Here is a 13,419-nt window from a genome sequence, read left to right as displayed (position 1 = left end):
CCCCCTCTTCCCAATTTGTAATGCATGCTTCAGAATTAGCTGCTATATAAGGGAAAACGGTGTAGGGGAAGTTGTACGTGCACGAGCCCACTAGTAAGTCGGTTCACTTTCATTAATACTGCCAAACTGGTTCCTTAATGTAAGCGCTTTGTTACAGAATTTTTTTTCGATAAAAACCTGTTTTGCAGATCGAAAGAAATATTATACTAAAATTTGATATACCGAAGCATGGAAGAATTCCAATTGATGTTCATTTAGTTGCCCAGTATCACAAATTCTGTTTGGTAATGTATTTACTCAGTTGAAATTTGGCCTTACTATACACATTCAACAAAACTTAACACATCTGCATCAAAATCTAAAATGTTCAGATACGAGGAATGAGACCTGCTATTTTATCCTGATCCGTTAGGGGTTGAATAATTTGAAATTTATAAGTATATAAACCCTAATCCTTGTTCAAAAATTGTCTATGTGTCATGTTTCAATTCTCCATGGCCAATGAATTTCGTAAAGGTCAGCTGGAGTGAATCTTAATTTTTCACTCTTTCTCTGTTCTTTGGTGTGAAAACTGAATAACATGAAATGACAAATTCTGAAATTTTACAGAGATAAAAATCAGTGACCCCTTTTCAAAGGGAATCTCACTTTGGGGGTCTTCCTTACCTTGACACACGTAATTCTAACCTAAATAATCTTTCCGCCTACAGAAGGGGCTGTGACGGGGCGCAGGATATTATACAGCAGATGTTGACCGACTGACAAGCCAGTTTGCCACAGTTACTAATCCTGCAAATGTTTATGAACTGGGTCACTAAACTTACACCTTCCCCTACAACACTTCCCTTTCCAAGCATCTAGCACATTCTAGAACTGTCTACCTCACTCACGGATCCTACACAAAGAGGACGATTGGACTTGAAGAATTGCATTTGTGAGGACTATACTTCTGAAGTACTAACTTTTCATTTTCTACTAAAAACATGTCACGGTCATCTGGCAGAACTCATTAAAAGGGAAGAAAATTAAGCTTTTTCCTTCAACAGGATTTATGGATGAGTGATGCTACACAGATTCAATTATACTTATTAATTAAATATTACCTTTCAGGTGAAAGTGACACAAGAATTGCGAAAACTCATCATGCAATACATTTGAAGTCATGGCAGAATCAATATTAATTAAGAACTGTCTCGTTGAAATTTTGGACAAACGCAATTTTCGGATGACGGTGCATCTAACTGTCTCAGACGTCGTGTGTTCCTAATCAGAGGGAGTTACAGCAATCACTTGCTGAGGGGTAATTGATTATGCACTGAAAATTGCATTGACCTCACACTCTTCAGTCAGTCGGAAGATAGGAGAAAATTAATTTCCTGTATTCGTCTGCCATGCAGTTCAGTCTATGTTTCCCTGTTTCCAGTATAAAAGAAAAACTGAAACGTAAAAAATTGTGATGTGACGTCAGAAAACTGAGACTGGGGGTCTCTGAGAAAAAGAGTGCAGAGAAGAATATTTGGATCTAAGGGGGAAGGCCCAAGAGTGGGCTGGAGGAACCGTATGATAAGGATTTTCAAAATTTGTTGTCTCTCAGTAAATATCATTAGGGCAATGGGATAATGGAAGATGAGATGAGAGAGTCACATCGAAACACCTGAAATGATGAGACAGCTGTGGAGACTGGAATTAGATGAGAGGATAATAATAAAATGGATATTAAAAAATAGAAACTGAGAATGTGAGCTTCATTAACGTCGCTCAAGATAGGTTACACTGGTGGAATTTTGGAACAGGCTATAAAAATTTGGCTTGCATATAGGCGAAAAATTTCCTGACCAGTTCAGCAACTGACGGTGACTGAAATAGCGCTCTGTCTCATGAAACTAGCCGTACGGAATTTGTTCTTTTGCCTGGAAAAGCATTTTCTGACGAACATCTAACCAGCCACTCAACGGAATGATTAATTAACGAAGTAACTAATTCAATGTTATTGGAATGCGAAGTTTATTGCATTAAACGCCCTTAATATAAGACCATTGGGTGCCACGTCAGTTCGGTTCAAGGTACAAGTTGCTATTTATTGCCGATCCCCGTTTTATTGCCTTAGCACCTCAGTCTTCATATAGAGAGCGGTCGTTTTCTTTCAGGTTTTCACCATGATGTAACTTTTCGTTATAATTTCTGGTGTCTCTTATTGGATCTCCACGTAAAGTCTTTCAACAAACTGCCTTAACATAACGTGATGAGAGTAAGTCACGAGGAGTTTCCTTATACTGTATAATATTCTCTGTTGCATATATTATCTCTCTTAGATCTGAATATTTGTCTTTGAATTTTGTTCTTAAATAATTATAATGTATTGTGACGCATTGCCAGACAATGGCTCAGTAAACACGCTAATGCATAAGCAGTGACGTCACGCAACAATAGGGGAAAGGTATTTTCTTTGTGGTCTGCGCCACAAAACAATAGAGGGGCTGTGATTTCTGTGCATGGTCCGTGCTGAGAATATATAAGAAAATACGGGAATGGGAATATGGTCGCAGTCCCAAGGGACTCGGACCAGAGAAAGACTGCGCTGGCAAGTACCAGCAGCTTATACAAAAAATAAACCGTCTTCTCGTCAGAGAAGGCGCCCCACAAAAGCAAGACGTAACTGTCAAACAGTAATAAATATCTGGTCATGAGCCGCAGATGGGGCTCGACACCAAGACTTACTGACTGACTGATTGTCAGTAGCAATGTGACTTTGACTTTGACTTTGACTTTGACTTTGAATTCACTTCACTTGAGTTCCGAAGTTCGAAGGGAACAGCAGTGTGGCCAGAAGAATTAGAAGACTTAGTGTGTGTCGTTACATGTGTTGTAGTATAACGATATTGGGGATGTGTAATTTAATGAGACTTTTATAGTTCCTGTGTTATAAATCCGTTGCCAGGGAACGCATAGTGAAAACTAGTGGAATTAGTTTGAGAAGATTAATGTTGAGTGATTGTAAATTGTGAAAATCAGCAATAGTGTAATGATTATTTGTAGTTTCGACCTGTAAGTCATCAATGCCGGTCACGGTAGCCGAGCGGTCTAAGGCATGCACTGTCTTCGCTCACTTGGAAACGGGGATCGTGGTTTCGAATCCCACTCAGGGCATGGATATTTAGTTTGGGTGTGTGAGTTTTTCTGTGTTTGTCTACAGGTAGAGGCCTTGCGACTAGCTGATCACCCGCCCAAGGAGTCCTACCGTATGTGTAAGATCTAGAAAAACCGAAGTGAAACGGAGAGTTTCATGGAGGTAGGCCTAGGCACAAATTGGGGCTGTAGTGCAAAGGGGGGGGGGGAAGTCATCAATAAATCCAATTGCTAATCGTAATATCGTCTTTAGTCATTGAAACACCGGACAGTATGTTCATTGATAAGCGTGACAGGCCAGGCTGTACTGGCAAAATATATGTTTTATAACCTAAAATACTTTGGAATGTTAATTTGGCAAGCCTTAGATTGATCAATAAAAATCATTTGCCCCCTCTTTCCTGCGTAGGAACTAGTACAGGATGGAAACCGTTAAAGCTTCGTGACTTGATCCCGACAAGAGAATACAAGTGGTTCTGGCGGTGGTTTCGTCGAAGACAAGTCGATGCGCGAGGCAACACGATGCGTGTGTTCCTGTCACTCCTCGTTAAATGTGGACACCAGATTCACACGACTGACAAATAGACATGCCCTCGTATTTGTAGTCTCTGGAGCGCCACTTCTTTTTCTGCTCCTTGTGTGGCTCAGCTGCCGACCCCACTCACTCACACCCTTACCCTCATAACACACGCAACTGACAAGCAGTTCCATACCTCGTGTGTACGGTGTGGAGAAATGAACGAATTGGAGGATTTGTAAACTTATGTGCGTGGCAGATACAGAGGAAAAGATTACACTACAATTTCCCTGCTCGTGCAGATTAAAAAAGGGGAAACTTTTATAGAGAATTTGGTGTTGGGAAAATATATCCTTCTCCCAAGTATTTATTTAAAGACTCCTCTTCGGGTACAGAAGTTCTAGAAATGTCTAATAAGGTGAGAATTCAGTTATGATTGGTAGTAGGTAAGAACGTGGAAGTAAAGTGTCAGAGCCTATTTGAAGGTGCTGGCTCTTCATGTTCTAAACACACCGAAAATAAATTACCAGAATGCACATTCAGTTTCCTGTTAATCTGACCGTGAGTCGAACTAGGTACTTCTCTATTATATATTTCTACCATCACCGCTACACGAACACTTATCGGTAGGATACAGAGCACAAATTAGAAAACTATACATTATATGGACGAAATGAATTTTGAATAAAATAGTCACAAATACGTGACGTGATATTATTTCAATTGTGGTGTATTTATACAAAATATTTACAGACCTACATCATGTAGGTTCACTACAGGAAGAAAAACAAACAGATAATTTTTTTTTATTTTATCGCTATGAAATTTCAAAGTTCATTATTTCATATTTCGTCGTATCTCCTGCAAATATTCTGTTGGTTTCAGTATATAACTCCTTCAGGTGGCAATGCTGTGCTGTGAATCAACCTGAGGAGTTCTACCTTCTGGAATATAATGCTCTATAGTCTGCTGAAAATCAACTGACGTTTTGGGAGAACATTACAGGGTAGAAGAATGAACCACGCAAGAGTTTAGCGTTAAGCGTGTATCATTGTCTGTTTATCTAGGGTCTTCTCATCATCAATGGAGAAAGGTTAAACCAACGGTTAAATTTCATTTGCTACTCTCTTGAAAACTTAAATCGTCAACAGCGTGTCGTATGTTTTGCTAAACATGTTGCTGTGCTTATAGCCTTATTTAAAACTCACAGAAATCCTTTGTAGAGAAGGAAATTTGTACAATTATTTTTCTTAAATCGTGTTTAGAAGGAAAGTACTTCTGTTTTGAAACCCTGTGCCGTTGTTTATGGTTGACATGCAAGAAGATTTTCCCTCAACAATTACGTTAAGTTATTTAGATGTTCCAGAACGTCAACTATGAATGTTACGTCTGCTTTCCAATGTTCTTCTTTCAGCTTTGCAGGTATTACCTTCTACCTTATGTCCATTGACGTAAGAATTTCTTCTTGTAAGTCCCACAGTCGCCGGTCACGGTAGCCGAGCGATCTAAGGCATGTATTGTCTTCGCTCGCTTGGAAACCGGGATCATGGGTTCGAATCCCACTCAAGGCATGGATGTTTAGTTTGTGTCTGTGTACAGGTAGAGGCCTTGCGACGAGCTGATCACCCGCCCAAGGAGTCCTACCGAAAGTGTAAGATCTAGAAAAACCGAAGTGAACGGAGAAGTTCATGGAGGTAGGCCTAGGCCCACTGGGGCTCTAGTGCCAAGGTAGTGCCACAGTCGCCTTCAGGACTACACCTGCACGTAACCACCAAACACTGGAGCTGTGTGGTGCATTAGTTATGTCCAGGATCAATGCTCTGTAGCAGGATATGAACTTCTGTTGTGCAAACATGTTGCTCAGGTGAAATTAAGCAAGTTTCGCAACTTAAAATGTCACGTGGCTCATTGAAAGTAGTTTCGCATTGTTCTCCATGGTGGTTAACACAGTATAACGTGCTTCATAATTTGGAGTGAAGTGGCATTTAAGTTTTAAAATCTTGTACGTGTTGGCTGCTTTACCGCTAACTTGGTACGCAACGATGTATCTTACATTCGTGACGAAATATAGTTCTTCCCATTCTTTGTTAAACGTCATTCACTGAGTGCGTTCTTGTACTCGTTTTAAAAGTATGGTTATTTGCATTTATTTGGAAGAGAATATTATGACATGGCAGCTGAAAAGCCGGAATAACGGAGCCACAAGTGATTGACGTTGCTGGGTCACAGCTCGGTAAACACGTGCCCGCAGCAAAGGGTGCGCACGCAATAGCAGAGGAACTGTTGAGAGCGGTGTTTCCTATGCGGTCCTTCCCGAAGATATACATATATCGGCAGCCGTCGACGCAACTTGGCCAGCAGCCCGTGTTTAGAGGCGGGTTCGAATACCTTCACCTTAGCTCTGCGAGTCGTAGGATGCGACGAATAGGGACCTTGTGCCTGGTGGCATAACTGGGCCACCCTGTTCCTGGGCAATGTAAATACTGGGACCTGGGCTTCAAGACTAGGGGAGTCTCGAATATGAGACAGTAGAATATGGTCATGTGTCCTGCGCGACTCGGACCCGAGAATGACCATGCTGGCGAGGACCAGAGGCAATTGTAAGTGATAGACCCGTCAGAGGGTGCGCCCCACATCAATAAACCCTCAACTCTCTGACAGTACAAAAATTTTCTCTTGGCTTTCAGGCGTCATGTCACAATATATACATAATTTTGACTACGATGAACCCGTCCATTATAATAAAGAAGTATTGCATCCTCATGATATAATTTCCTGCCACATTGTTCTCAAATTGGCGAGCGGGAGAAGCAGCATATGGAGTGAATAAACAACTTACAATAAGGCTTCCGTTTTCACTGTTATTACATACGTTAAACAACGTAATTTTTACTTCGAAACCATTCCGCATTAGAACGGTACATTGAAAGAATAAAATATTATTTCACCACAGTGTATACCAAATCAAGAATTGATATATTTTCGTAATTGCGTGGCACCGCTGTAACAACTGAGTTCTTCTATTCATGTACGTTGATCTACTGTGATCCAGGTGATCATGAATAAAAATTGCGACATCACGATCAAATATAGTATAATTTAATATATATAGACTTACAGAATTAAATTGTTAAACTACACTGCCTTGTATCTCACATGACAGAATCCTCATTTTCCACATACATTACATTAACATAATAATTCATGCAGGAGTATAAATAATTATTTCTAAATATTTCACAGTTCTTTGTGCTTAAATATGAATTCTTAACCGAAATTCTGGACATAAGAGAATTTCATGTGAACTTTTATAAGTAGGAACAATAAATTCAGTGATGTGCATCGCGGTCTGGATTTGTATTTCCATCTTCTCGCTGCGCCCACCGCTGTCTTGGCAGAAGGCGAATTTTCTACGCCAAGGAAAATAGCGGCATGTATGTACATAAGGGCGTATTCTCTATTCAAAAGTGGACGCTTAAGTACAAATACTAAAATTGCGCTTTGCAAAGCTCTGATTATGTCAGTTATGACTTATGCTTGTCCAACCTGTGAGCATTCGCCTGCAGAGGACAGCACTCCGCGCTATTGGAAACATTGACAGGTGCGCACTAGTCTGCGAATTGCATGTGGCTTTCAAGATTCCTTACGTGGATGACTATGAAAATAAATTACGCAGGACACAGCCACGTAAATCCAAATGTACATGATACTGGACAAGAAGAAGCCAAGAGAAGGAAGTACAGGGGGCTTAAACTTGGCAGCGGTCAGGCCTACGACCGTTCATTTGACTAACTGCAGTTTCACAATAGTTGCATAAGCCTCCATTGATATGAAACCTCTGCATATCTTGTATAAAGATTACTTAGTATATACAGCGACAAAGTTGCACAGTGACCTGGACGCCGCGACAAGGCGGATACACTCGTGCTGAAACTGCGGTGCAACAAACGTAGCGCCTACATATAAAGACCGACCTTTTTTTCGTCCAGGAGGAGGTCGAATTTCGAAACATGTACAAGTTTATGAGAGAATAAAAATATTGGTTATGGATCTCAATGAGACTGAAGACAGGAATGATTGTGCTGGCGAAGACCAGCAGCCATTTATCCGACCATCAGAAGTAGTTAGCGCAGTGCAGTGTATGCAACTAGTTCCGTGAAGTGGAGTGTTAGTGGTGAGCTGAGAGTGAGGCAGTTGGAAGCCAGTTGTTCAGCTTGGGAGCTGCAGTGACAGCCAGCGAGGACTTGAAGCCGTCGTGAACACAGAACGTGGGAGATCTTCGGGGTTGGAAGCCGTTACCAGACGACTGGCCAAGACACAGCAGACTGGGAAGATTTATTACATGCTGTAGTGTGTGAATTAGTGATAGCGCTATAGTTAATTGTAGTTACAATCTGTAAGTGTTAAATAAATCCAATTACCAATCCAAACTCCATCTATAATCACTCATACACCTGACAGCTGGTGTCATAAGTGGCTGGGTTGGAGACAGCAGTAAGAAGCTATATCGCCATATTATGGAGATGGAACAAATGATGACATGGCTGAAATAAGAACCAACCGAGAGGAAATATGAGCCGGCCATGTGACAATATAATGTGTTACATTTTTGTCGTAAAATAAATTTTATGACCGGATAGAAAATACAATTTGTGGGCTTGCCCTACATTAAAATTAATTATATATAAAGCTGCATAAATTCAAAAGGCGAAATTTTCTTCATATAATACGGGGAGCAAGGCGGAAAGTGTCATAAGAATTCGTTTCCATGTCAATTTTTCAAGCTGGCTGAGGAAGAAAATTGCATTTATATTTCATGATGAGCCTTATTCCTGTCAACAATAGCTACAGTTATCATATTGTGAGGCAGTTTAGACCCTCTCCAGTTGCCCACACTTTCTAGCTTTCAAGTGTAATTGAAGCCTTCCTTTATGAGCACAAATATGGCTGCTGTAAAAGAAAGAACTAAATTTTTTCTCTCTTTGGATGAAGATTATCTTGGAGCTGGAGTTGGGATTCAACAGAAAGGGGTATGAATAATTAATAATGGACTACATACAAATAAACACCTACCATAAGAGAAAGGGAAAATACATAATACAAGAATATATGCTTATTATTTTTTCAAAGTAGGTTTTAATTGGTTTGCAGTTAGTAACGCAGATAAGCTGTAACCTACGTTTATACTCTTAGAGCCCGAAATGTCATGAGATGTAGTTGGTTCCTACATACTTTCGTTCACTTGACTCTATGAAGTCGCGTGGAATTCAAAATTAGGTGGCCTCCATAATTGCTCAGTGAAGATCGCAAGTTATTATGAACTGCGGATTTGCCAGTAGACCCGAAATTTACAAGAATTTCATAATTTGTTATTAAAATATTAGTTTCACAAAGAGATATCCTGAATATTACAGATTTCTCTTATTCAGCACCGAGTACGAGCTATTAAGTTAGTGTAACATCGAAGGAAGGAAGTTTTCCATTAATGTGCTAGCCTGTGTTTTGTTTCTTAGGCAACACCCAGTCCATACGTTGGATTTTGTAAACTTAGAGATTATTTTATGTTCTCAGGTAGGTAGCTATGAAGCGTACCATAACCTGAAATGCAAAGCCGTTTAGTATAGTATAAACTATCGACGTTTCGGGGGAACGTACTGCCTCCATCTTCAGGATTTAAGAGTAAACCTTGAAGCAAGGGGCAAACAGAAACTAACAGCAGCTTGCTGCTCGCTTAATCCTCGATCCTGAAGTTCCGCAACGTCGGGAAACTCATACTAGAATCCACGGTGTCATATCCCAGAAGAAAACAGACTTTCAGATTTTGGACAGAATTATCAGAGAATTGCGTTCTTTAAAAATCTCTTGAAGTTCAAACGGAAGTACACATCCTATTACTGAGTCAACGATACTTCAGAATGTGACGTGTATCTGTCAAAGAAGATAGGCTCTAGTTACGTAACTGAGCACTGCACCGTGAAGACCCACGTAACCTTAACCTCTTTAACAGGTGAAGTTATTGGCCATGTGAAGGCCGGTTATCCCCGAAGAAATAGTCCCCGATACCCCGCAGATAGGAGTCAGGGTGATTCCACGGAAACTCTCTGGTCCAATAGAGAAGTGATACATCTCTGCCCGTGCCGAAAGTCGAATCCCGGTTCCTTGATCGTCAAACGCGTATACTAGTCACTTTATGACTGAGCTATCCCGGCTCTAACACGAATATTATTACACTGTGTAGGCACTCAAAATGGGCGGACAACGTTCCAAACTAAGGATGCGATATTTAACACGCATGACGCTTGCATCACATGTTACAGAATTCCCCTACTTGAAACAATAGTGCGTCACGCTCTGTGGGGTCTGAACAGCGGAACGCGTCTTGCTTTTCGTCCACACTACAAACCGGCCATGACTGTGACAACGGTAACATCTCTACTCACTTTGTTGGATAAGCAAACTAAGTGGAATAAAAAAGCTTATCTTCTAAAGAATTAAAGAAGAAAAGAACGTGGATGTTAATCACAATTTGCGAACAACTTCTTTGCTTTGGGAATGTGACGTATCCTCTGTACAACAACGACTGCAAGAGTTTCGGAAGTAAGCTTACTCTCTTCCCCCCCCCCTTGGCATTACAGCCCCAGTGGGCCTAGGCCTACCTCCATGAATTCCGTTCACATCTTTCTCGATCTTACACATACGGTAGGACTCCTTGGGCGGGTGATCAGCTCGTCGCAAGGCCTCGCTTCCTAGCGAGCGAAGACAGTGCACGCCTTAGACCGCTCGGCTACCGTGACCGGCTTACTCTATCTCTAGCGCTGATTAATTAGTGTTAATTGTACCAAATGTGCACTTCTGGTCAAAGATTCTAACTCTAAAAGTGCACAAATGCACATGGTTTCACACTGAGCATCAATAAAACTAGTCAAAAGGAATACTGTACATATTCTTGAGCTGAATGACCGCTATTCATAACTACGATACAACGAGAAAAAAATCTGTCTCTTCAGAAAAACTCGAATGAAGTTATCATTCCTGCCTTCTTTACAGAGTAAAATGAAAGGGACGCCTTATATAAATGTCAGCCTGTCCGTGATTATTTCAGCGCCTAAACCGCTGGACAGTTTTTTTTTATTTTAATTGAATACTGTAGCGTCTAATCAAAAGCTGCAGGAATATTAAGATTTTCAGGTATATACCTCTATGGCCTGTAGTCCGCAAGTGAAATATACCAACCGAGCGAACGCCGCTTGTCGGAGAAGTTAATGCCAACTTTTGCGGATAGAGGGTGTCACGCGGTCAGACAAACGGTTCCCCACGGCTGTTAATCTCGGTTTTCTAGACCGGAGTCGCTATTTCCTTGAAATAGCTACTCAGTTATCCTCATGAGGCTGAGTGAACCTCGTTCCAGAACCACTACTTCTCAGAAGATCTGGTAGCTCCGGGAATCTATCCCGGGACCTCTGGATCTGTAGACAGTGTGGTCGCCTCTCCTTCCACTGGCCAACATCTCAGAGTGAGTGCTGGTAGAGATTATGGTGGGACTTTCTAACAAATGGAATTCCTAGGTCCTGAGTATATTTCCAATTTCAGAATACTTTCCTGAAATGTGATGTTAGGGAGAAGAGTAGTATTTGGTTCAAGCCTCTGTAAGATGTGATGTACCACCTGTTTCTAAAGGGAAAGAAATAGTTTTGCGTGAAGATCTTACTGCACAGTGCTGCTGTAAATAAAGTGACGGAAAAATAACGTAGATTTTCAAAAAGAGAGCAAAGTTCACCATCTTTCTCAATTTCTGCCAATTTCTTGGCAGTGGAATTTACAAGCAGAGCAATATCCCTTGTTCACTGGTCAATTAGATACTTATGTTCAAGAAAAGTGCTTTGATATGTCTAGTACTGCAAACAGATCACAAATATGGAGTGGCTGCTCTCAAAATTTTAAGAAATTGAGTACTTACCCAGAGGCAGGAAAAATACGACACTGTGAATTTTTTTTTTGAGACGGATTGACTGATGCTGTGTTCAAAATAGAAGCCATCAATTATATATATATATCACTTTTGCTTCCAGTGTCACGACATGTGCTCTTATCAAGTCAAGAAATTCATGATATCGTTTGAAGTTGCGGCAAATATACGCAGAATTCTGCTTCGAGATTACACAGTTCGTCCAGAAAATCCAGCGACACAGACACGAGTCATTATCGCTACAAATTAGTGCTACACACGGACATATCTTATAGAGTTTACTTAATATAAAACATGAGCAAACTTTAAGCATGAAATAAAGGACTCACATTCACAATGTAGTAACACTGAACACAAGGAGCAGCGAGATGTTCCTCGTTGAATGACGGACAAACGTAGAATAGAATCTGAAGCGATGTAAGTCTGGTTCTAGATTGTATACCACCACAAGCTGAAGGACCCACTTCCGCTTCTTTCTGTTCGGGAAAGAAATTAAGACGCATTTTGGTCCTGTACCTCTGCTGTGCGCAGAAATACGCAAGAGATGAGGTCAAATGGAGCAAAAAGTTCCAGACACTTGAATTCTCAGAGATCCGTAGTTAGGTTATTTAATAATCTCCATTACACTCGGGCCTCAATCAGATTGAATCCTTGCACTCCATACCCTCCATACAGTGAGACGCATGAAGTTTCATGCTCACTCAAAGTAACCGCCTTCGTAAAAATCTGCATTCAATAAAACAAAGGCTTGTTCAAGTGAACTATGCATTTTACGCGTACATAGGCCATATTTGTCTGCAAACAGGTACTGACAAAAGTGAGTGATGAAAGGAAATAAGCTATAACTTAATACATAAACAGCAGAAATTATTACCAGGACGTTTCTGAACACTGTGTGATGTAGTGAGCCTCAGAGAGCTTAGTGGATAGAAGCATTCAACAACATGAGCACGTCATGGCGCTATTGGGTTTGTTTTGTCACAAAACATAAAGCAGCAGTTCGCTACACGGAACAGCTAAACTCCCGCGCCCCTAACCACGCGTTTCAAATTTACTCTGTCTCGGTTCTAAGTGGCACTGGACCACTCGACTTGAATGGCTACACTTGGGAACGTGAGAATGGTTCCCCTTGGGATTGGTCGTAGGAATTGAACGAAACTGCGTAAGGGTTTGAAGTTATATACTGCTAAGCTTTTAATGTTAAGTTGATTACTTCTAAATTATTTGTAAATTATATATCGATACATCGAATGAGAGGCGAAATATGGTGGTTACATTGGTAAATCTAGAAGGATTTGGGATGTAGCGTTCTTATAGTGTAGGATAAGCGGCCTCCTTAGTCTAGGGGTAACGTTACCACGTCATGACTCAAGGTACGTGGGTTCAAACCCGGGGGAGGTAGTGGAATTTTTAAGGGCGGAAAAATTCAGGGTACAAGTCCTCCGGGAGGGACTTTAAGCAGTGGGTCCCGTGTCGTAGATTTACGGCACGTAAAAGATCCTCATGTCTCTAGGAGACCTCTGAGCGAAATTAGGCAACAATTTCCCGCCTCTGGTAGATGGGGGAAATATCAGGTACCGACGGCCGACCTCGTTGGCTGAACGGGGCTGATAGCACGCACCAATACCGGTAGGGTATGGGGTCAGTAGAAATTAAAGGGGGACGCACACTGGACCAATAACTGGTCTAAGTGCATGGGGCAACCCACCCCCTCTAATATTAATAATAATAATAATAATAATAATAATAATAATAATAATAAATATAGTGTAGGATGGTACATGCGGGATTTGGGGTTCTCACAGCAGTT

General features: G+C 41.0%; 1 long non-coding RNA gene across 1 annotated transcript in view; it reads right to left on the bottom strand.

The window, feature by feature from the left end:
• Window positions 1–13,419, bottom strand: part of LOC111872861 — a 238,100-nt gene that overhangs the window by 20,043 nt on the left and 204,638 nt on the right. The window lies entirely within an intron of this gene.

The sequence above is a fragment of the Cryptotermes secundus genome, unplaced genomic scaffold (genome assembly GCF_002891405.2).
Source record: "Cryptotermes secundus unplaced genomic scaffold, Csec_1.0 scaffold298, whole genome shotgun sequence".
Taxonomy (NCBI): Eukaryota; Metazoa; Arthropoda; class Insecta; order Blattodea; family Kalotermitidae; genus Cryptotermes; species Cryptotermes secundus.
Note: the sequence above shows the minus strand (reverse complement) of the source record. Positions and strands in the feature narration are given on the sequence as shown.